Raw genomic sequence first — 27,085 nt, forward strand, 5'->3', positions numbered from 1 at the left:
TCATTCTGTGCCGCTGTTCCGTCACCTATGGTGTGCTGCATTTACAATGCGGCGCATCATGGGGCAAAAACAGCACAGATGCGTGACGTATCTGTGCCGTAAAGGTGGCGCATTGCTGGAGTTGTATCGCAAGTGTGATGAAACTCCAGCAAGGCTCAGGGGTGCCCCTGTCGCAGGGTTTCTGTTCTCACACAGAACTGTGGACAGAGGATTGGAACCTCGGCGAATTAAAGTGTCCCAGAACTCACCTTAGTAATCAAAACCCCTTAGCAAGCTAGGTACAGTGTCACATTGGATATAACAAACTCTCAATGTTTAGACAATCCAGAATATGAACTTATAGTACCTCAGGATACGTGGAACTCATGAACAGTCGGTCGTTATATATTTCTTAGAAACCAGAACATGGAGTTAAGAAGAACACATGTGTATTTGAAATGTTTATTTACTAATGCCGTCTTCTCAGGCGTAGTATGTTAGATAATACAAGTACACATATTATCAGTAGCAAAATTACCAGCATAGTTACTAGTACATAAAAAGCGAATGGTGACAGTATGTTAACATGCTGTAAATGAATAAGAGTTAGCAACACTTATAAGCAGCCGCGGGCCGTGGAGGGAGTTACGGTGGGGCAGGGAGGCGGGGAGGGGGAGGGGCAGGGTGGAGAGGGCTCCACCCTGCCCCTCCCCCTCCCCGCCTCCCTGCCCCACCGTAACTCCCTCCACGGCCCGCGGCTGCTTATATCTCACCCTCCCTAATACACATATTATATTATTTGCTAAGAAGGTCTCTTTGTGTTGGTTTAGGGCGTGCCCATACTTTAGTGTCTTAGATTTGAAGGAATCACATCAGCATACACCAGCTCTCTCTTCATGTGAACCGCATCAACTGTTGTGTATGTGTGTTCGGCAAAGCAATATAAAACCCGCCTCATGCCCAGAATTGGCAGAAGTTGCACTTATGTTATGAGTATGAAGTCGTGGAGATCAGACCTCATAACAATTCTGTATCGTGTTGTTCTTGAAACTTCAGCACTCGCTGTACAGATATAGTTTAACAAGCAAAGCAGATAGTAGAGCAAGAACATATTATTCTCATGTACACCATGATGAACTACTAGGTTGAAAGCTAAAGCAACAACTAAGTGTCGTGTGCAGAAGTTGCAAAAAAGGAAAAATGGCGTTTAAACCGGTAATGAGCCCATGCTAACTTAACATGGTGTAAAGATATCCAGGACCTAGATGACACCTCCCCATGATCCGGAAACGAACTGAATAAGATAATAGAAGTGCCATCTCATGAGAGCAGATTGCAAGTTTATATGTGGACGGTCCGCAAGGTAAAGCATTAAAAACTAGGAAAATTTAATGCTAAAGAAAAATAAAACAGCCAAGTACTTTATCGAGTCTTAAGCCAATAGGCAAGCTAAATAATAAAAACTTGACAAATAAGTCAATGAATTGTCAATGAAATGCTAGTACTCAGCATATCAAACATGAAAAAGGTCTATGACATAACTGTGTATGCAAAATAAGCTGCAACAGCCTCCAATAGGAAGTCACCGTCTTCATCCGAAAAGAGTTCAGCCATCCAATTTAAAAGCGGAAAAGAACATACGTGCTCTCCCAGCATCGGATCCTCTATCACCATCAGAGGACAGCTCGGTGGGTTTTCAAGAAAGCTCTGTTCCAAGAAAGACTGTGTTGCCGCCAGTAAATTCCAGGGACCAATTAGTCCATGCATCAATGCCACAGCCATAATCCTTTCGCCAGGACAAACCAACTCGTGAGTAATGATAGGAGTCATCAGCTGATTAAAGTCGACGTCAGGAGAAACCGGTCCGCAGAGACACAAATCAATGGCCCAATCGAAATCACAGGTCAGGCAGTGAAATACAGGCTGGACACAGGTGAAGTAGGAGAATCGAAAAGATAATCCATATGCCGTGCTTAATATCGCCAACGGCATTGTGCCATAATATTCTAGCATGCGATTGCGGAACAGTGTCAGCAGCTGCAGGGCGGGAGCTTGCACAGGAGGGACATCCATATTTAAAAATGTAAAAAAGCACAAGAGCGTCCGCTGGTAATGCAAGTAAAAATGGGAATCCACGAAGCAGAGTGGAAAAAATAGAATGAAAGAAAGCAGGGATGACTCCAAAGATTTTCTCAAATGAAGTCACGAGACCACTGGTAACAACTTTAAAAAAGTGCGCCAGGGCCTTTGTGGAGGACGCGTTAAAGATAGTCCGAACCATCTTGCTGAAATGGAAAGGCAAATCTGTATTGAAAAGGGTCTGCACCTCTGTACGGGTGTTCGCTATGTGAAGCACGAAAGTTTCACGGGCCGAACTCAAGGCCACCTCTCTCTGAGACAAAAGAGCTCTTATTCTTGCCATGCCGTTGAAATCTGCTCCCAAGGTTGGTATTTGTGGCGAGATTGAAAACTCCCTATGTTCATGTGTGGGAGGAAATAGAACATTTCTGCAGCAAATAACCCGTTCACTTACTGTTACGATAAAAGGAATACTTTTAATTAACCCAGAACAATCTTCATTATTGAGCATCAAATAACTACCATTTTCCAACAACTTGAACGTGGGGATGATAGCAGGAACTGGCGTGCCTTGCAACACGCAAGCCATATTTGGTCGGTGTTTGTTGCATGAACCGTGTAACTGTATGTGCCTACACATTAGTGAATGATGTGGCGTCTCAGTGCATTCCTCTCCATTCAGATAAACTTCTTGATCATCTTTGAAACATCTGTATGTGTATGGAAGCGACCAGACCTCATGAAGAAAAGCACTACCTAAAGGTTCATAACGACCTATTGGTATATATTTCATACAATTTGAAAACTTATATAAAGCAAAAGGCAGCGTTATTAAACCGTGGATAAGGCACGTTGCCAAAAAACCCGCAATCCTCTGCTGATGATGTCACTGAGCATGTCATGAATGATGTAATATGTGACATCATCAGCAGTGGATTACGGGTAATAGTATCTCTAGTTTACTCCCTTATAGCTGTCTTTCTTTTAACATAAGTGTCTGTTTCCTTCCCTTATACTTACTGTTCTTTTTTTTAAAAAAAATTTTTGGTTCACTTCTGGTTCGCGTACCGGCGAGCGAACTGGGAAGCGAACTACGAGAAATAGAGGTTGGCACAGTTCCAAATATTGTACCAATTTTTTAATAACGGGGAGGTAGTTCTGAAAAGAACTTTTTTTTTTATTGTTTTTGTTGTTTTATATTTTTTTTATTATTTTTCTGAACATTTTTTTACTTTTTTTGAATTTTTCTGAACAGTTTTATATTTTTTGGGGGTTTTCTTGGAGGGGGCAATAAAAACGATTCATTGTAAAGGGCTCAACAGGAGCAACAAAACAAAAAAAAAGTATTTATTATTTTGGGCGTTTCGTACAAACTTGCATATGATAGTCAATAGCTCTGTTGATCAGAGTGATGCTTCTTTCTCCGTAGCAAATGAATCCATCGCAATGTACGCAGACGTGTTTTACTTCACCAAATCTCATTTGTATATTTGGCACTATCTCCCTGCCCTCTGGTCCCGTTACTTCCGGTACAACAGATCTTCTGGCCATAATAGGGAGATTATCTAGGTCGTTCCGAAACTGTGCAGCACTGTAGTTGTTAGGATGCCACCTAGTCATATGGTGATGCATTGTGTAGTTTCCGAAACTGTATTTTTTCTCGGTCCCTCTGGACAGTCTATCTTGACATATAAGGCAAGTTACGTATCTTGCATTTACTTTTTTCTGACCTTTGGGAATTTTAAAAAATTGCCAAATGAAGTTTTCTTTCCGGTGAGACGTCCTGGGCTCCTCAGGCAAAAACTGCCTCTCTTCGTGCTCGTCGTCCTGTTCCTCTTCTTCCTCTTCTTGTTGAATTATAACTTGAGCAGGTGGTCCACTCTTCCTTGGATGTGGTGGAGGTGGTGGGGAAGCACCAGCTGAAGCTACTAAAGAAGCCATTGCTCACTGGTAACAAAGGGTCTTTCTCTCACAAAGATGAAAGTCAGAGTGAGGAAAGAAGGAGGGATTTTCATCATTTGGGAAAAACAAGAGTTCTCAACCAATGAAAAGTGTTCATTTTATATTATATGACCTAGTCTTACATCATTAGGAAACCAAAAGTGAAATGAACCAATGAAAAGTGTTATTACCAAGTCACATGACCTGCTGTGTTTACGTTAAGCGCTTTGCAAGGCCTCCCGGTTTGCTTCCAGAAACCTGCGCTTTGCGACTCGCTTCGCGTACCAGTTCGCTAACGTAGCACGTCATATGACGTATCACGCGACAACGTGAAACGTCATGCGGACGGGAGGCGTCACGATGTTGTTTTCTAACGCGGCAGTTGCGGTAAAGAAACGTTTACCGGCTCGCGGTCTATTTCGCGGCATCAAGGTCAGCTAACGGGAAGCTTCCCAATTCGCGAAGCGGGAACGAAGAAAAAAAAATATTTAAAAAAAAAATTATTCATAAACATATAAAATATATTTTTGGATTTAAAGAAGAATACATTTTACAGCTACAGATATTAGCTGTTAAAAAACCAATGAAATTCACTGAAAAAACCATAGGTTATAGACCATATATAGTTAGGAATTAGCATTTACAAAACCTTGAAAATTCACTGAAAAAACCATAGGTTATAGACCATATATAGTTAGGAATTAGCATTTACAAAACCGTATTTTACTCACACAAAACCATTGAAATTCCATATATAGTTAGTTGCACTAACTATATATCGCGCACCCGCAATCCACTGCTGATGATGTCACATATTACATCATTCATGACATGGTCAGTGACATCACTGATGACATCACTGATGACATCTCAAATGACATCACTGATGACATCTCATTTGACATCAATGACCACATCACTGATGATATCATTCATGTGACAATACAATGCATCTCCTCACATTTTAATATAACCTCTGTTTCACCCAGTGTTAAATACAGAGTATAATTTTTGAAACCATTGACACACCAATACTAGTTACTACATACGCACTCACTGATTCCTATGTCTACACACACATTCACTCATTCACTCATACAATCATTCATACATACAATCACTCATCTTTACAACACTATCATATGCACTCATACACCTATACAGACACTCACAGTCTGCCACTCATCCATGGAGTTACTCACACACCTAGTCAGTCCTGTAAAGAATCAATGACACTTCCATTTTCTTGTCTATACAGTTAAACATAGAGCACCTTACATTTTCAAACATATACTAACACATACTTACCTTCTTATACAATCATTGATACAAGTACACATTGATCTGCACAGAGTCACACACCTCCCAGCCAGCCACACACACACTCAGTCTCCCATACAAATACTTGGACAATCAATCAGTAACCCATATAGTTAATCATATAGCTACTGATCAACACATGCAGCAGTTTACAGAACAACAGACATAATGATGCACAAATTAAGACAGTTTAGTCACTAACCCATGCACTCAGTGAGACACATTTAATCACTCACTCATACATTCAGTCATGCACCTACTAAATCCTTTGTCCAGACACTTATACTTCCACTCATTCTTCAATATGTAAGACACATTTTAACTTTACAGAAACATACAGTCACTGTATGTTGTCATCAGTGATGTCATCAGTGATGTCATCAGTGATGTCATTTGAGATGTCATCAGTGATGTCATCAGTGATGTCACTGACCATGTCATGAATGATGTAATATGTGACATCATCAGCAGTGGATTGCGGGTGCGCGATATATAGTTAGTGCAACTAACTATATATGGAATTTCAATGGTTTTGTGTGAGTAAAATAAGGTTTTGTAAATGCTAATTCCTAACTATATATGGTCTATAACCTATGGTTTTTTCAGTGAATATATATATATATATATATATATATATTACCTACTGGCGGTCGCCAGTAGGTAGTTATAGTTAGGATCGTTTTCCATAGGAAATTCGCAACATTCTATTGGGAATAACTTTGGCGCCGAATGAGGGATCTGCCTGTAAATTTCCTTAACTTTGCCTCGCTGCGCTCCGCTCCTTCCCTGAAAGTTTCGGGGGGATCCGCCAAGCGGGGGCCGAGATAAAAGGGGGTCCCAAAACGTGTTTTCCCCATGTTAATTTCCATAGGGCGGTTGGACTCACTTTTAGCCCGAACGGCTGAATGGATTTCCACCAAACTTGGAAAAATTGTAGGGACTGGTACCCCGATGTGCCTTTGCTATGTCTCAAGATATATGCTCCAGTGGCTTTTACGAAAATTAACTTTGAAAAAATATATATTGGGCTACATTGGGCTATATGTATGTTAGAGCCCAAATGTAGCCCAATGTAGCCCAAAGATGGCCACCAGAGACAAAAAAAAACAAATGTAGCCCAAATATCAGCCAGATGTAGCCCAATTATAGCCCAATGACAGAATGTCCCAGAGTGTTCTAAAGAACAACTAGAGCGCTAACAGTCTTACTTATGACAAAAGTATGGCACACCTGAAGTCATCTTGATTGGAATAAAGTGCTAACACTTAAAACATTTAATTTGCAAAGGAACAAAATGAGGGGGTTCATTTTGCCATAGAAATTATGATTAGTGCTGAAGAAAGAAAAATTAGGGCACATTTTGAGTGACTTCTCAAATCCTCTTATATTTCATTAAAAAAATTCCGATATGCAGTCTCCCAAGATGGCCACCAGAGACAAAAGAGCCCAAATGTAGCCCAAATATCAGCCAGATGTAGCCCAACTATAGCCCAATGACAGAATGTCCCAGAGTGTTCTAAAGAACAACTAGAACGCTAACAGTCTTACTTATGACAAAAGTATGGCACACCTGAAGTCATCTTGATTGGAATAAAGTGGTAACACTTAATACATTTAATTTGAAAAAGAACAAAATGAGGGGTTTCATTTTGCCATAGAAATTTTATATATATATATATTCACTGAAAAAAACATAGGTTTCACACCAGTTATAGTTAGGAATTAGCATTTAAAAAACCTATTAAATTCACTGAAAAAACCATAGATTTTACACCAGTTATAGTTAGCTGGGAATTTTACTCGCATAAAACCATTGAAATTCCCACGTTATAGTTAGTTGGACTCATTATAACTTGCGCGTGCAATGCACTGCTGATGACGTCACATATTACATCACTCATGACATGGTCAGTGACATCACTCATGACATCATTGATGACACCATCCAGTGAATGTGTGTCTTTCTGAAAAATAAATAATAGTGAGTAATGTTTAAATATTTAAATATATGTATTAATGTAACACTTTGTGTATAAGTGGCTGCATGGGTTGGTGTGTAGCTACATGTGTAGGTATATGGGTTATTAGATGTTTTTCTTAGTATCAGTATAAGTGTTTGTATGGTTTGGTGGGAGTATTACTTAGCACATAGATGCATGAATGACTGACTCTCTGTTTGTATGTGTTTTCAATACAGCACATGTGCAGGACTGTATGGGTGGATGAGTGTGTATATGTGTATGTTAGTGAGTGAATGACTGTCTCACTAGTGTCTTTATCAGTAACTACATATGTTTTAATGTAGTATATGTGAATATTGATGTATATAAGTGAGTATACGTGAGAGTGAGGGATTGTAAGAGTTCCTTTTTAAATTAGTATGTGTTTCTATGAGTGATTGTTTAAGAGAGTAAGTATGTGTAAGTTTCCTTAAAAGTAAAGTGGTAGTGTGTGTATAACTGTATATGCAAATAAAGGGATGTTTAATAGTTAATTTGCATGTGTGAGTATGTGTGACAGTATCTTTTGGATGACTGTCGGTGTGTAACAGGATGTATAGGTGTATCACTACATATGATGAGTGAGTATATGTATGACTGACTACATAGAACTGTTGGTGAATGAGTGGATGTGTATATAGATGGTGGAATTACTGAATTGGTTGTTGTAACTGGTATGGGTATCTCCATTGTTTTGAAAATTTTAGTTTCTATTTTTGAATATGTGTTTCAAGGGTTACATTACAGTGAAAGGAGGTCTGTCACTCTGTCACAAGGATGGTGTCATCAGTGATGTCATGAGTGATGTCACTGACCATGTCATGAGTGATGTAATATGTGATGTCATCAGCAGTGCATTGCACGCGCAAGTTATAGTGAGTCCAACTAACTATAACGTGGGAATTTCAATGGTTTTATGCGAGTAAAGTTCCCAGCTAACTATAACTGGTGTAAAACCTATGGTTTTTTCAGTGAATTTAATAGGTTTTTTAAATGCTAATTCCTACCTATAACTGGTGTGAAACCTATGGTTTTTTCAGTGAATTTCATCGTTTTTTTAATAGCAAATCTCTATAGGTATGAAATAATATTTTTTATAATGAATTTTATATTGTATAAATATGTAATTTGTTTTTAAATTTTTTTAAAAAATATTTTTGGCCCGGAGCGCTCCCGGGGCGCGTACCGGTGAACGCACGGGTAAGCGCAATATTATGGCGCGCCCTGGGGCGCGTACCGGTGAGCGTCCCGTTAGCGCTATTCCCGCGAACGAAAACAACATCGTGACGTATCGCGTAGCCGCGTGATGCGTCATATGACGCACTGTGTAAGCGCACCCAGAACCACGCGATCGCATACGATCGCGCAACATAAGCGCCCCGACGCGCTTACGCTACGCGCCCCGGGACGCGCCCCAGGGCGCGTAGCGTAAGCGCGTCAAGCCATGTGACTTTAAAATAACACTTTTCATTGGTTCAGAACATTTTTTTTCCAAATATTGAGAAACCCACCCATTTCTCTCACTATTGCTTTGTACTTGGAGAGAGCAAGAGGTGTTCTTTGCATTATCTGCTTCTCAAAGTTTCCTGATCTACAGCAATGGCTGCAAGGGAGTCATCCAGCAGTGATTCTGATGATTTTTTGCCTGAGGACCCTCCTCACTACAAAACAAAGGACCACTTCATTTGGAAATTTTTTGACATCCCTGAAGGAAAAAAAAAGGTTAATGCTGCTAAGGTAACCTGCAAGATATGTGGCAGTATTTTATCCAGAGGCAATCCTAATAAAAAATATAGCTTTGGAAATACCAATTTAATTAGGCATGTCCAGAGATGACACCCAAAAAACTATGCCAGGGAGAGTATGAGGGACCTGGCACGGAATTTACCAAGAGATGGCAGCAGCACCTCCACTGGAGCAACACCTTCAGGAACACCACGTGGAAGAATGGTCCCTAACGTGCAGCCGGTGTTTGCAGGCATAACATTTCTATGCGTGGACTGTGATGAACTGCTCTGTTATGGGGAGCAGAGCGTTGAACTCATTGCTATAAAGAGACAGGAACACCGCTGCCCTCCCCGTCCCTAATTTTTCACAATTTTTTGCTCCTGTTGAGCAGTTTTGGAATCCCTGTTTTTGTTTTTCCCCTGAAAAAAATCCCCAAAAAATATAATATCGTTTTAAAAAAGTATAAAAAAATATAAAAAAACAAAAAGAAAAAAAAAGTTCTTTTCAGAACTACCTCCAGTTTATAAAAAAATGCTACATTTTTTAAAAACTCTGTCATTCTTTTTTCTCCATGGTACGCTCCCCGGTACGCTCCCCGGTGCGCGTACCGGGTGCTCCCCCCGTGAAAATCGATTTATTTTTTATTTTTTTTGTCCCGCGGGACCCTTTTATGGCCCCCACCTCAAACCTAGGGGGTCAGGGGGGGTGTACCCTGCCCCCTTTTGGTCATTTCCCCCTTTTGTTTTTAGCCACCTCTTGTGTCTCGGTCCTACCGAGACACAAGATGGTGGCCGCTCCGGACTGTTTCGAATGTTTACAGACACCCGAGAGCCAATCAGCTTCCCGTGCGCAAGTCGCGTGGCACGCCCGGAGCGCTCCCCGGTGCGCGTACCGGGGCGCGGCTATAGATATATACATTTTTTTGAACCTAAATTACTCAAAATCCTCTGGAGCACATATCTTGAGACATAGCAAAGGCACATCGGGCTACCAGTCCCTACAATTTTGCCAAGTTTGGTGAAAATCCATTCAGCCGTTCGAGCTAAAAGTGCGACCGACCGCCCTATGGAAATTAACATGGGGAAAACACGTTTTGGGACCCCCTTTTATCTCGGCCCTCACTTGACGAATCCCCCCCAAATTTTCAGAGAAAGAGCGGAGCGCCGCGAGGCAAAGTTGCCGAAAGATTCAGGCCGATTCCTCAACCGGCGCCAAAGTTATTCCAAATAGAATGTTGCGATTTCCCTATGGAAATCAATCCTAACTATAACTACCTACTGGCGACCGCCAGTAGGTAATATATATATATTACCTACTGGCGGTCGCCAGTAGGTATATATAGTTAGGATTTTTTCCCTATGGGATTTTTGAAAATTCTATGTCTAATAACTTTGGCGTTTGTGGACGGAATTGGCTGAAATTTTCAGCAAAATGGAACATTTTGTTTCTGAGCAGCCACTGGAAATTTGGGGGGAGTTGGTCCAGGGGGGGCCGAGAAAAAAGGGGGGTCCCAAAACGTGTTTTTAACATTGAGTTTTCCATAGGGCGGTTAGCCTCATTTTTAGCCCGAACGGCTGAATGGATTTGCACGAAACTTGGCAAATTTGTAGGGACTGGTAGCCCGATGTGCCTTTTGTAGGTCTCAATATATGTGCTCCAGTGGATTTTGAGAAATTAACGTTCAAAAAAAGATATATATCTAGAGCCGCGCCTGGAGCGCTCCCACGTACGCGTACAGGGGAGCGCTCCAGGCGCGCCACGCGATCTGCGCACGGCAAGCTGATTGGTTCTCGGGTGTCTATAAACATTCGAAACAGTCCGCAGCGGCCGCCATCTTGTGTCTCGGTAGGATTGAGACACAAGAGGTGGCAAAAATCAAAGGGGGAAATGAGCAAGAGGGGGCAGGGTACACACCCCCTGACCCCCTAGGTTACATGTGGGGGCCATAAAAGGCTCCCGCGGGTGAAAAAAAAAATAAAAAAAAATTCGATTTTCGCGGGGGTGAGCGCCCGGTACGCGCACCGGGGAGCGTACGGGGGAGCGTACCATGGAGATTAAAAATGACAGACTTTAAAAAAAATAAAGCTTCTTTTTAAAAATTGGAGGTAGTTCTGAAAAGAACTTTTTTTTTCATTTTGTTGTTTTATATATATTTTTTTTTTGTTTTTTTTGTTTTATATTTTTTTAGACTTTTTAAAACAATTTTATATTTTTTTTGTATTTTTTTCAAGGGAAAAACAAAAACAAGGATTCCAAAACTGCTCAACAGGAGCAAAAAAAATTGAAAATTTAGGGACTGGAAGAGCAGCGGTGTTGCTGTTTCTTTAGGGCAATCAGTTCAACACTCTGCTCCCCATAGCAGAGCAGTTCGTCACACTCTGCGCACAAAAATTTGATGCCCGCAAACACCGGCTGAATGTTAGGGATCATTCTTCCACGGGGTGGTCCCGAAGGTGTTGCTCCACCAGTGGAGGTGCTGCCGCCATCTGTTGGTACATTCCGTGCCAGCTCTCTGACACTCTCCCTGGCAAAGTTGTTAGGGTGTCTTCTTTTGACATGCCGGATCAAATTGGCATTGCCAAAACTATATTTTTTCAGAGGATTGCCTCTGGATAAACTACTCCCACATATTTTGCATGTTACTTTGGGAGCGTTCACTTTTTTCTGTCCTTCTGGGATGTCGTAAAATTTCCAAATGAAATGGGTTTTTTTCTTTTGCTGAGGAGGGTCCTCATCCAAAAATCCCTCTGAATCACTGCTGGATGACTCTCTTGCAGCCATTGCTGGAGATCAGAAAAGTAGGAGATAGAGTAGACACAACAGCTCTTGCTCTCTCCAAGTACAAAGCAATAGTGAGAGAAATGGGTGGGTTTCACACAATTTGGAAAAAAAAAAGTTCTGAACCAATGAAAAGTGTTATTTTAAAGTCACATGGTTTGACGCGCTTACGCTACGCGCCCGGGGCGCGTCCCGGGCGTGTATCGTAAGCGCATCGGGGCGCTTACGTTGCGCGATCGTATGCGCTTCCGGGTGCGCTTACGCGGTGCGTCATAAGACGCATCTCGCGGCTACGCGATACGTGTCTTATGACGCAAGGCGTGGCGGCTACGCGATACGTCACGATGTTGTTTTCGTTCTCGACAATAGCGCTTCCGGGACGCGCATTAGTACGCGCCTCGGGGCGCGCCGCCAGATTGCGCTTACCCGTGCGTTCACCTGTCCGCGCCCCGGGAGCGCACTAAAAATAATATTAAAAAAAAATAAAAAAATTATAAAATATAAAATTAGATTTAAAATGTATTATTTTTATAAAGATTTGCTATTAAAAAACCTATGAAATTCACTGAAAAAACCATAGGTTATAGACCATATATAGTTAGGAATTAGCATTTACAAAACCTTGAAAATTCACTGAAAAAACCATAGGTTATAGACCATATATAGTTAGGAATTAGCATTTAAAAAACCTTATTTTACTCACACAAAACCATTGAAATTCCATATATAGTTAGTTGCAGTAACTATATATCGCGCACCCGCAATCCACTGCTGATCATGTCACATATTACATCATTCATGACATGGTCAGTGACATCACTGATGACATCACTGATGACATCTCAAATGACATCACTGATGACATCACTGATGACATCTCAAATGACATCAGTGATGACATCATGACACACCAATACCAGTTACTACATACGCACTCACTGATTCCTACGTCTACACACACATTCACTCATTCACCCATACAATCACTCATAAATACAGTCACTCATTATTACAACACTATCATATGCACTCATACACCTAGTCAGTCCTGTGAAGAATCAATCACACTTCGATTTCCTCATCTATACAGTTAAACACAGAACACCATACTTTTCACACATAAACTAACACATACTTACTCTCTTATACAATCACTGATACAAGTACACATTGATATGCACAGTCACACACCTCCCAGCCAGCCACACACACACTCAGTCTTCCATACATCCACTCATTCTTCAATATGTAAAACATATTTAAACTTTACAAAAACACACAGACACTAGATGATGTCATCAGTGATGTCACTGACCATGTCATGAATGATGTAATATGTGACATGATCAGCAGTGGATTGCGGGTGCGCGATATATAGTTACTGCAACTAACTATATATGGAATTTCAATGGTTTTGTGTGAGTAAAATAAGGTTTTTTAAATGCTAATTCCTAACTATATATGGTCTATAACCTATGGTTTTTTCAGTGAATTTTCAAGGTTTTGTAAATGCTAATTCCTAACTATATATGGTCTATAACCTATGGTTTTTTCAGTGAATATATATATATATATATTCACTGAAAAAACCATAGGTTTCACACCAGTTATAGTTAGGAATTAGCATTTAAAAAACCTATTAAATTCAGTGAAAAAACCATAGGTTTCACACAAGTTATAGTTAGGTGGAAATTTTACTCGCATAAAACCATTGAAATTCCACGTTATAGTTAGTTGGACTCACTATAACTTGCGCGTGCAATGCACTACTGATGACGTCACATATTACATCACTCATGACATGGTCAGTGACATCACTCATGACATCACTGATGACATCTCAAATTACATCACTGATGACATCATCCAGTGAATGTGTATCTTTCTGAAAAATAAATATTTTTTATATATGTATATCTAAAGGTTGATGGAAGAATAAATGGGTAAATAAATGTCTAAATGGATGTTTTTTTGTGTAAAATTGATTGGTTAACTGACTTATTAAATGTATCTCAGTGAATACATATATTAGCGAGTAATGTTTAAATATTTAAATATCTGTATCTGTGTCTCACTTTGTGTATAAGTGGCTGCATGGGTTGGTGAGTAGCTACATGAGTGTGTATATGGGTTATTAGTTGTTTTTTTGAGTATCAGTATCAGTGTCTGTATGGTTCGGTGGAGGATATTACTTAGAGCACAGATGCATGAATGAATGACTCACTATTTGTATGTATTTTGAAGACAGCATGTGTGCAAGACTGTATGGGTGGATGATTGTGTGTTTGGGTGGGTTAGTGAGTATGTGTTTTTATAATTGATTGTTTAAGAGAGTAAATATGTTTCCGTTTCTGTAGAAGTATGTGTAGTGGTGTGTATATAGCAGTATAATCAAGTAAATGTTTTTTGATAGTTTATTTGCATGTGTGAATTTGTGTGTGAGTAACTATATGGATGAGTATTAGTGTGTAACAGGATGTATAGGTGTATGAGTACATATGATGAGTAAGTACATGCATGAGTGACTATATAGAACTGTTGGTGAATGAGTGGATGTGGATGTAGATGTTGGAATTACCTAATAAGTTGTTGTAATTGGTATTTGTTTCTCCTTTTTTAAGAAAATGTTAGTTTCTATTTTTGAATGTGTGTGTTAAAGGTTATTTTATGCTGATAGGAGGTCTGCCACTTTGTCACAAGGATGTTGTCATCAGTGATGTCATTTGAGATGTCATCAGTGATGTCATGAGTGATGTCACTGACCATGTCATGAGTGATGTAATATGTGACGTCATCAGCAGTGCATTGCACGCGCAAGTTATAGTGAGTCCAACTAACTATAACGTGGGAATTTCAATGGTTTTATGCGAGTAAAATTTCCACCTAACTATAACTGGTGTGAAACCTATGGTTTTTTCAGTGAATATATATATATATATATATATATATATATATATATATATATATATATATATATATATATTCACTGAAAAAACCATAGGTTTTACAGCCGTTATCATTAGGAATTAGCATTTAAAAAAACCTTAGAAATTCACTAAAAAAACTTAGGCTTCAGGGACGTTATACTTAGTTGAACATTTGACTCATATAAAACCAGAGAAATTCGCCTGTTATAGTTAGTTGAGCTAACTGTAATTCGTGCGCCCGCAATGCACTAGTGATGATGTCACATATTACATCACTCATGATATGGTGACCCACTTGTGGGACACCCCCGCGCCGCACGGCCACCAGCTGCTGCGTGTGCCCCCAGTGCCTGCCTCTGCCTCAGCGCCGGCCTCGCTGCCGCCCTGAGCGCTCTCATTGGTTTTCCCCGTTTTTTGCCTGCATTTGTGCTTGTTTGCCTCGTGTTTCTCTGCCTTTTTCCCCGATTTTTGCCTGCATTTGTGCTTGTTTGCCTCGTGTTTCTCTGCCTTTCTCCCCGTTTTTTGCCTGCATTTGTGCTTGTTTGCCTCGTGTTTCTCTGCCTTTCTCCCCGTTTTTTGCCTGCATTTGTGCTTGTTTGCCTCGTGTTTCTCTGCCTTTCTCCCCGTTTTTTGGCCGCATTTGTGCTTGTCTTTGCATCTGCCCATCTCGCCGCCCCCCGCTCCCGCTTCCCGCCACCGCCTTAGCCCCGCCCCTTTTTTTCTTCTGTTTCCCTCCCCGCTCCCGCCTCCCAGCTGCCCCGCCCACCCGCGCACTTGGCCTTAAATGGCGACCGTGCGACGCAGGTGAGTGTGACCCACTTGTGGGACACCCCCGCGCCGCACGGCCACCAGCTGCTGCGTGTGCCCCCAGTGCCTGCCTCTGTCTCAGCGCCGGCCTCGCTGCCGCCCTGAGCGCTCTCATTGGTTTTCCCCGTTTTTTGCCTGCATTTGTGCTTGTTTGCCTCGTGTTTCTCTGCCTTTTTCCCCGATTTTTGCCTGCATTTGTGCTTGTTTGCCTCGTGTTTCTCTGCCTTTCTCCCCGTTTTTTGCCTGCATTTGTGCTTGTTTGCCTCGTGTTTCTCTGCCTTTCTCCCCGTTTTTTGCCTGCATTTGTGCTTGTTTGCCTCGTGTTTCTCTGCCTTTCTCCCCGTTTTTTGCCTGCATTTGTGCTTGTTTGCCTCGTGTTTCTCTGCCTTTCTCCCCGTTTTTTGGCCGCATTTGTGCTTGTCTTTGCATCTGCCCATCTCGCCGCCCCCCGCTCCCGCTTCCCGCCACCGCCTTAGCCCCGCCCCTTTTTTCTTCTGTTTCCCTCCCCGCTCCCGCCTCCCAGCTGCCCCGCCCACCCGCGCACTTCGCCTTAAATGGCGACCGTGCGAACGCGCAGCGTTGACGCGCAGCGGGCGCGCCGATTGTGCGCCGAAGGCGCGCCAAAGGTAAGCCCGTCTGCGCCCGTCCGCGACCGGACCGCGCCCAGCGCCAGGACCCCTGGCCCCCACCGACGGAAGCCGACCCGACGAACCTACAGCGCCTACGACCTCGTCGCACTCAACACCGGCCACATCCCAGGATGTCACCGAGCCGCCCCGAAGCACACCCACGGACCCTTCAGCTGCCTCGCCTGCAAGTTCAACTGCATCCGGACCTTCCCTGCACCCGCCAAGCCGAACTCCAGCAGCACCCACCTCAAGTGCATCCTGCTCAACACCCGCTCCGTCCACAGACACGCCGTAGAACTCTGGAACCTGCTCGACACCACCGCCCCCGACGTTGCCTTCATCACCGAGACCTGGATGAACGCCTCCTCAGCCCCAGACATCGCCATCGCCATCCCAGAGGGCTACAAGATCACCCGGAGGGACCGCGACAACCAGACCGGGGGAGGCATCGCCATCATCCACAGAGACACCATCCGCATCACGACCAACACCGACGACACCCTCACCACCGCTGAACACCTGCACTTCCAGATCCACACCAACCCGAAGACCACCCTCAGAGGCACCCTGATCTACCGACCCCCGGGACCACGCACACGATTCAGCGAGGACATCGCCGACTTCGTCAGCCCGCACGCTCTCCCCTCCGCCGACTACATCCTCCTGGGGGACCTCAACTTCCACCTGGAGAACAACAACGACCGCAACACCACCACCCTGCTCGACAACCTCGACAACCTCGGACTCAAGCAACTGGTGACCACCCCCACCCACCTCGCCGGACACACACTCGACGCCGTCTTCTCTTCCAGCAAAGACGTCACCTTCAGCCACGCAACAGGACTCCACTGGACGGACCACAGCTGCGTCCACTTCACCTTCAGAAGAACGACGACCCACCACCTCCAGCAACAGGTTGCTCGAAGAAGCTGGAACAAGATCACAGCCGACCAGCTCACCGCCTCCCTGAGCCAGCACCCTCCCGCCAACTCAGCGAACCCCAGCCAGGCCGCCGACAACCTCACGAAGTGGATCAGCAACTGCGCGGACGAACTCGCCCCTCTGAGGACCCCGCCCAGCAGATCCTGCAGCAGAAAAACACCATGGTTCACCGACGAACTCAAGTGCTCCAAGAAGAACTGTCGAGCCCTCGAGAAAGCCTGGAGAAGGGAACCAACGACGGACAACATGGCCACCCTCAAACTCGCCACCCGGAAACACCACCAACTGATCCGCGCCACCAAGAAAAACGCATACAAGGACCGGCTGGACAACAACGCACACAACTGCAAGGAACTCTTCAACATCGTGAAAGAGCTCTCCAACCCCAACGCCGGAAACAACGACATCACCCCGTCGCAAGACCTCTGCAACTCCCTCGCGTCCTACTTCCACAACAAAATCACGGACATACACAACAGCTTCAACAACCAACCAACGCAAGCCACAACCGCAACGACTCCACCATCCACCACCCTCCGCACCTGGACCCCGATCAGCACCGAAGACACCATCCGCACCATGAACTCCATCCATTCCGGATCTCCGACTGACCCCTGCCCTCACCACGTCTTCAACAAGGCCGACGCTGTCCTCGCACCCCACCTGCGGGACATCATCAACACCTCCTTCGACTCCGCCACCTTCCCTGAGAGCTGGAAGCACGCCGAAATCAGCGCTCTCCTCAAGAAACCCACAGCAGACCCCACCGACCTCAAGAACTACCGTCCCATCTCGCTCCTCCCGTTCCCGGCCAAAGTCATCGAGAAGACCGTCAACAAACAGCTGGCCGCCTTCCTCGAGACGAATGGATCCCTCGACCCCTCACAGTCCGGCTTCCGAGCGAACCACAGCACGGAGACCACCCTCATCGCCGCCACCGACGACCTTCGAACTCTGATGGACAACGGAGAAACAGCGGCCCTCATCCTCCTGGACCTCTCCGCGGCTTTCGACACTGTCTGCCACCGCACCCTAGTACAGCGCCTCAGCAACATCGGAATCCAGGAGAAGGCACTGGAATGGATCACCTCCTTCCTCGACGGAAGAACACAAAGAGTCCGCCTACCACCGTACAAGTCAGAGGCCACCAAAGTCATCTGCGGCGTACCCCAAGGATCCTCGCTGAGCCCAACCCTCTTCAACGTCTACATGAGCCCCCTCGCGGCCATCGCACGCCAACACAACCTGAACATCATCTCCTACGCCGACGACACCCAGCTGATCCTCTCCCTGACCAACGACCCCGCCACCGCCAGAGCCAACCTGCACGAAGGGATGAGAGACGTAGCCGAATGGATGACGACCAGCCGCCTGAAACTGAACTCAGACAAGACGGAGGTCCTCATCCTGGGCTCCACGCCCTCCGCCTGGGACGACTCCTGGTGGCCCCCCGCCCTGGGCACCGCACCCAAACCGACGGACCACGCACGCAACCTGGGCTTCATCCTGGACTCCTCCCTCTCCATGACCAGACAAGTCAACGCCGTCTCCTCGTCATGCTTCAACATCCTGCGCATGCTACGTAAGATCTTCCGGTGGATCCCCACCGAGACGAGGAAGACGGTCACCCAAGCCCTCGTCACCAGCCGACTGGACTACGGCAACGCCCTCTACGCCGGAACCACGGCCAAACTCCAGAAGAGACTCCAGCGGATCCAGAACGCCTCGGCGAGACTCATCCTCGACATCCCCCGACGCAGCCACATCACCGGACACCTGAGAGATCTGCACTGGCTCCCGGTCAACAAGAGAATCACCTTCCGGCTCCTCACCCACGCGCACAAAGCCCTACACGACCAAGGCCCGAGCTACCTCAACAACCGGATCAGCTTCTACACTCCCAAGCGCCTCCTCAGATCAACCAACCACGCCCTCGCCGCCGTCCCCCGCATCCGAAGAGCGACAACAGGAGGAAGATCCTTCTCCTACCTGGCAGCCAAGACCTGGAACTCACTTCCGACCAATCTGCGCCTGACCCAAGACCACCTCTCCTTCAGGAAGAAGCTCAAGACCTGGCTGTTCGAGCAGTAGCGGCACCCCCCCCCCCCCTCCCAGCGCCTTGAGACCCTACGGGTGAGTAGTGCGCTCTACAAATGACTTGATTGATTGATTATTGATTGATTGATGGTCAGTGACATCACTCATGACATCACTCATGACTTCTCAAATGACATCACTGATGACATCATCCAGTGAATGTGTGTTTCTGGAAATTTTACATATTTTTCATATATATCTATGCCAGGGTGTATTGAAGAATGAGTGGATTTACAAGTGCCTGAATGGATTATTTAGTAGGTGCATGACTGTCTGTATAAGTGAGTGATTGAACGTGTCTTACTGAATGCATGGGTTAGTGACTAAATTGTATGAAAGTCTGTATTAATCTCTCAGTTGGTGTCTAAGCGGCTGCATGGGTTGGTGAGTAGCTACATGAGTGTCTATATGGGTTATTGATTTGTTGCCTGAGTATCTGTATGGGTGCCTGAGTGTCTGTGTGGGAGGGTGTGTGACTGTGCATAGATGTCTGAGTGGGTGATTCACTGGTTTTATGGACTCAAAAGTTCATCTAGGAAGGGTTGTGTGGGTGAGTTAGTGTGTGTATGGGTGTGTTGGTGAGTGAATGAATGTCTCAGTGGTATATTTGTGAGTAACTACATATGTTTTACTGCAGTATATGTGAGTGTTGGAATATATTTGAAGAGTGTGTGTATAAATAAGTGTCTGCTTGTATCAGTGATTGTATAAGACAGTCAGTATGTGTTAGTATCTGCTTAAATATGTGGTGTGGTGTGGTGGGTGTATAAATAACGGAGTTGGTGTGAATAACTGTATACATGAGTAAATTGGTATGTGATTGATTCTTTGCATGACTGACTAGGTGTATGAGTAACTCTATGGATGAGTAGCGCACTGTTACTGTATGTATAGGTGTATGATTGCATATTATAGTACTGTATTGATGAGTAGCTCAATGTATAAGTGACTGAATGTGTGTACAGACCTAGGAAATAGTGGGTGGTATGTAGTATCTGGCATTGTTGTGTGTATGGTTTCAAAAATAGTAGTCTGTATTTTAGAGTGCGTGTATCAAACTTTATATTAGGGCATCAGTATATGCATCAGATTTTCACATGGATGATGTCATCAGTGATGTCATGAGTGATGTCATTGACCATGTCATGAGTGATGTAATATGTGACGTCATCACCAGTGCATTGCGGCCGTGAGAGTTATAGTTAGCTCAACTAACTATAACAGGCGAATTTCTCTGGTTTTATCTGAGTCAAATGTTCAACTAACTATAACTTCCCCGAAACCTATGTTTTTTTAGTGAATATATATTTATATATATATATATATATATATATATATATATATATATATATATATATATATATATATATATATATATATATATATATATATATATATATATATATATCCAGCTCAAGTTCCTGCAGGTTCTGAGAGCACTCTCAGACGGGTGCGTGATGCGGTCGCAGGATCCGCATAATATTCCAGCTCACGGTTTCAAACACAGCTTCAACCAAAGAAACCACGCACTCCGGGGTAGCTTACCCCGGAGTGCGTGGTTTCTTTGGTTGAAGCTGTGTTTGAAACCGTGAGCTGGAATATATATATATATATATATATATATATATATATGGTTGTAGAGATCACAAAATAGCGGTAGGAAAGACGCACATTTTCTTAAAACTGCCCTCACCCACTATTAGTGGCAGCAATCATCGTAGGGCTGCTACAACATACCTGCGCAGACCAACGCCTGGGATTGAGCAAAGAGAAGATGAAAGACAGTACAAGGACAGATCCGGGGATCTAAGTGCAGCATAACATAACCAAAATGGAAAAGGATGTTTAAACTATCTCAGGGATGCCCTAAACTAATGTTATTTCATGGGTCCCTAACTAGGATTAAAAGTAAAACCTTGGGGATGATCATGAGGTGAATTAGTGCCCCTTCATCCTGCTAATTGACGACATGTTTAGGCCGTTCTCTATTGCCCCAAGATTGGGGGTCATTTGGCCTTCTTCAGGACTAATGATCCCACTTATTTTTATCCCCTTACAAAAGCATTCGCATGGTAAACAAATTAGTGGGAATATTCTCCCAGTATATAACCTTATGTAACACTCTTTTGATCACACACTAGGGATACCAAGTTTCACCCAAAATATTGCTGAAACTGGAGTGCAATGGGAGCATCTTCATGGAGTCACACTATCATCAAGGGGAAGACGCCTCTACTTGGTGCCTCTCGCTTCCCCATTTTCAGTGTAAGACTAGTAATTGTCATTATTGATTGCATCCGATAAAGAGTAACTTCCAGGGTATCAATATTTATTGGATGGAATTAATAACAATGCAATTACGACAAATTACATAATTGAGATCTAAGGGCCCGATGTAGGAGCCCTAATACCGTTCGGAAACGGCCGATTTCGGCCGTTTCCGACCGGTATTAGGGTTTTCTAATGTAGGAGCATGCTTTACAGAATCGGTATTTTACCGAATCTGTATTTACAGAATCGGTAAAATTACCGAATCTGTAAATACAGACTCGGTAAAAATACAGATTCTGTAAAAGCACATGTAGGTAGCACATCTTTGAGTGCCGCAGGCCTTTCAGATTCGGTATTTTACCACCCAATCCAATTGGGTGTTAAAATACCGAATTCAGGTGTGCATCTAGCCATGTGACAGACAGACATGCCCTTAGGGCATGTCTGTGTGCCACATGGCGCACATGCCTATTTTTGGGGTGCCAGAGGGTGTCAAAGTGACACCCCTGCACCCTTGCAAAATTCGGTATTTACCGATTCTGTAATTACAGAGTCGGTATTGCCCATTGATTCCTATGGGCTTCAAGGCCCATAGGAATCAATGGGCAATACCGATTCGGTATTTACAGATTCGGTAAATACCGAATCTTAACGATTCGGTATTTACAGAATCTGTAATACCTACATCTCCCCCTTCATATTTACCGACTCTTAAATACCGAATCGGTAAAATTCGGTATTTTAGAGTCGGTAAATATGAATTACCTACATCTGGCCCCAAGTCTGCTATAATAAGGTTATTATTGCACCAGATAAATAATGATGCCATGGAGATCATTACTTATTGGATACGATCAATTACGGCAATTATGAGTTTCATTGTGAAAATGGGGAATAACATGCAGATTTTGGTGCTTACTGCACCAAAATCCACATGTTCTGGTATTTACTGGGCCTTTATTACATGTTGAATTTATCAGGGTTAAAATCCTACAAGGATTTTCAATTTAACAAGAAACTCGTAATCGGGCTTAAGATTGCTATAAAACACCATACATTACACAACCATCCACCGAATGTTGTACACACCTATTCTGATCTATATCAGGAAATGAGCAACCATTCCACCCCAACTGAGGTCTCAAAATCAAATGGTCAGACCTTCTGATTTAATTTAATTTAATTTAATTGTGGGTTTATATAGCGCTAGGAATCGACTCCCGGAGGAGTATCTCCACGATTCCTTCTCTCACTACACTCAGGCTCAAAAAAACAGGCACACACATATTTGCAGTCATAAATCAGACAAAGCAGGCATAAACCCCACCTGGCGTCTAATACAAATGAAGGACAAAGATGGTCTGTCATCACAACCACATTCTTCTCGACTCGATTGGCCATGCATACCGCACCTCTTGTGAGCTGCTCTACCTAGCAACAAATAAATGCACACAGCACACTAAATGCAAACAAACCACCTTAAACTACAATCCGGGACATGTAAAGTCCCAGAGAGGTGCGGAAATACACAGTCCTGAGAGCTCTAAGCTCTAAAAGACGATAGTACTGACATTGTTTCTCGAGGATGAAGAGGATTAAGCAAGTTTCTTAGACCATAAGGATGTTGATGAAGACACAGAAGTCTACTAGGTGACTATGGACAGGTAGGCGACAGTGAGTGAGGTGAACCTTTTACAGAAATGTAGTGTACAATCTGGTCACACTTTCAATATTCTAATGTATATGCATGTACCCCTCAATATTCCCTTGAAACAATTCATTGGCCATAGCGAAAATGCCCCCCAAAAAGAGCATGCACAATGGCGGAAAGAGGAGGCAAGTTTTTACTATGCCTGGCCTGGTACATGAAGAGAATCTTGTAATGCTTCAAGGGGATTCAAAGATAACACTCACAAAGGTAGAGTCAATGGGTTACATGCAGGGTGCCTTTAAACCTATGAATGGGAAGATTGGTTACCTGAATTGCAATTGAGAAACTGAAAGGCTTTAAAACTGAGACCAAATACAGAGTGGGACCTCTAGATCACTGCCTGACCTGAATGGAAATTGCAGCACCCATGTTGGTGGTTGACTTGCATGGATTCCAGAAATTTGAGGAATGTATATCTGTATATCTATTGTGGAACGCAGGCTAGAGAACCTAGAGAATGTAGTCAACTCATCATACCTTCGTATTCTGGGTGTACCCTCTTTCCCAGGCTGATTTGACTTGAAACAAGAGCTACAATTATGTTTATAATGGTATAAAATCCAAGGATGATGCAACTCTGGGATGACTCTCAGGTTCTCGTAAGAGGTCCTGAAGGTACAGGAAGAGGTGGGGTTTACTGCTGGTATCGTTGGGAAATACGGTCCAAAGAGAAATAATAATGTAATAATGATGAATGGCTCTAGGGTTCATATTTTTTCCTCATGCCAGCCATTCTACATTGATCCGCAGAAAGGAACTTCAAAGATTTAAGAAACAAATATTTGCCAAAGGGGTCAAGGTTTCCAAATGGCACCAGCCCAAACTATGTGTCAGAAATTAAGGTTCAGTTATGGTTATAGATTTTGCATTAATTTACATGCAGTGGTCATTTCCACTGGCTAAGTCATTATAGATTAAATGTTCAACCAATATCTAATTTTGAGGTTTATGTACCTTTGACAATGGGCAAAGCTACTAGAATTATGTGATTCTGCAGCTTTTACGCATAGTTATTGATTTGCTGCATAAACCACCATCTGCTGCATAATCTTCTGATTTTAACCCACAAAATGTTTCTAGCTCAAACGGATCAAAACTTACTAAAAATGTGGCAACATGTTCCTGCACAGTGGAAGCCCCTTTGAAAAGGTTTACTAGTCCCTGTTCATTTGCTTATTTAGGTATTTGGTTGTTATACTGATAGGGACTATTCAAAGGAGACACTGGGTTCTGCCGTGCCCTTACCTGCGGCTACTTGTTTGTTGGCAGAGACGCCGGAGTCGTCGCGCTAGCCTGCCTCCTGCCGCCGCACACTCTGCCATCACGAGTGCGGCCGCCGTGTGGAGAGCGGGTCCAGGGGCTACAGGGGACTTCAACTCCAAGCACCCTTTGCCACCGGAAGCCGCGCATCAGTCTACCGCGCCAGGAGGCGCATAAAGATCAGCGTGTCTCCTTTCAGAGCAGGGGACTATTCAAAGGAGACACTGGGTTCTGCCGTGCCCTTACCTGCGGCTACTTGTTTGTTGGCAGAGACGCCGGAGTCGTCGCGCTAGCCTGCCTCCCGCCGCCGCACACTCTGCCATCCCGAGTGCGGCCGCCGTGTGGAGAGCGGGTCCAAGGGCTACAGGGGACTTCAACTCCCAGCACCCTTTGCGGCCGGAAGCCGCGCATCAGTCTACCACGCCAGGAGGCGCATAAAGATCAGTGTGTCTCCCCGCGTCGCGGGAGCGTGCGGGCTGCGCCGGGCTAAGCCCGGGCAAAGGGCGGGCCGTCTGTGGCCGTCCGGGGCTGGACGAGGCTGGGCTGGGCCACAGACCTTGGTATTTCTTGCCTACATACACCCCAAAACTGTGAGACTTTTTATGTTACGTATTCTGTATTAACTCATGTGTATCCTTAGTTGTCACTGTTGCTATTAGAGCTTGATATGCGCAAAAGCCACAGTGCTTTTTAATATATTGTTTCGCAACTGCCATCTTAAAATATAATAATGTCTAAACTTAGATCGGCTAAAACCTTCCCAGCGACGAGCACAATGGATAACTACTTGGTCAAAGTAGTAAGCAAAATTAACAAAGAAAGACCTCTCTCATTAAACCGGGTAAGCCCTCCAGCCTCACCTACAAGCTTGTATGTCCCCTCAGATGCTCTTGTGTTAGATCGCAGCTGCACCCAAGACTCTCAAATAATTATTGATAATGAAATAACTGCTTCTCTAGTGCAGAGCCAGGTAGTGCTTGTTAACCCCCTGGATACTTCACTACAACCTTCCCCGACATCTTCTCCGGCAACCTCCCCGGTACGAAGAGTAGTAAGGGCCTGCAGGAAGTTACCTGCTAAGCGGGGGGGACAGAAAACTAAAAGAGCTGGCACGCCACCTATAAGCACAGGGGGAGTAAATGAGATTTCAAATAAGACCGAGATGATTAACCTGAACTCGGATCAATTTGAATTGCTGGCCAGTATTAATGAATCCAAATTGGAATTCATGATTAAACCTCTTGTGGCCAAATTAGACCAGGTCACAAAAGAAGTATCCAGACTGGGCGGCCTTTTGAACTCTCACTTAGCCATGACCAATACAAACAAGAGCACAAAGGCTGACAATAACACAAATAAGGATGCAGCTGCTCCCTGCAATGGGGGGAATACGATCACACAAACTGTAACAGTTACTCAACCACCCCCTGTACCAGCTACTCAACCACCCCCAACGACTCTTAGAAGTCAATCCACCATAGTAGGGGGGAACAATGAGGGGAGAAGTGAAACAAAGAGAAGACCCACAGTTAATCCATACATAGTGGTATTAACTAATGTACCTGAGGTGGACTTTCATCTTACTGAGTCTCGGCTAGAAACCCACGACTCTTTGAAAAACAAATCAGTATCGTGGTTGAATAGAAATTGTGGGTTCCCATTTTCTTTTTCTAATGACATAATATCTACCCGAAGAGTTAGCTGGATTGGAAACTCTAGGAAAAATAGTAGGGGGGATTGTATTATTGTTAACTTTAAGCATCCGCAGCATGTCGCTACAGTCCTGCTTAGAGCAGCTTCCTTACCAATTGCTGATAATACTGTATGTGCACGCCCTCTTGGTTTCTTTTATAATCATCTCAGAAACACTCCACATCCACATACAAATCAGCCTAAGCCATTTTCATCCTTAACTAGGCGTGGTTTTGTTACTCCTCCCCAAATTAGGAATCAACCCCCAAATAGACTGGAACCATATCATTATAGGTTGTCCAGGCCAAATAGCCAATCTGATTTAGTCCTCCCACTGACCAACCGATATACCTCTCTATCTTCTCTGGAGGAAAATTATTGACTCTCAAATGATCTGAGGACTAATGTACAGCCCCCACACCAAACTTGTAGGATTATGACTTGGAATATTGCTGGTATTAAGGGTAAAGCAGGGAATGACACCTGGATCAATTCATTAAAAACCTATGATATCATAGCGCTCCAAGAGACCTGGGATCCAACAAACAGTTTCTCTTTGGATGGGTATAGTCATTTTTTCATTCCAGCACCTTGTAGTGCGGCAGGTAGAGCTAAGGGAGGCCTACATAGTTTATTTAAACTTGACCTAAAGGGTAGATTAACTCAGTGTAACTCAGGATGTCAAAATTGTCTAATCGTTGAACTATCCCCCTCTGATACCCCTAAGATTTTATTCATTCATTTTTATAATTCAAGCGCCAATGAGTGCACCAGTCCTAATCTGGACTTACTGGAGAAACTTCTGTCAGTCTACAGCACTAATGTGAATACTTTTGAAATAATACTCCTAGGGGATTTTAACATTCATCCCTGTAACCAACCGTGTGCCAATATAGAAGAGGAGGGCCCCCCATATTCTTCACC

This window comes from Lissotriton helveticus, chromosome 2_1, assembly GCF_964261635.1.
Source record: "Lissotriton helveticus chromosome 2_1, aLisHel1.1, whole genome shotgun sequence".
NCBI classification, from domain to species: domain Eukaryota; kingdom Metazoa; phylum Chordata; class Amphibia; order Caudata; family Salamandridae; genus Lissotriton; species Lissotriton helveticus.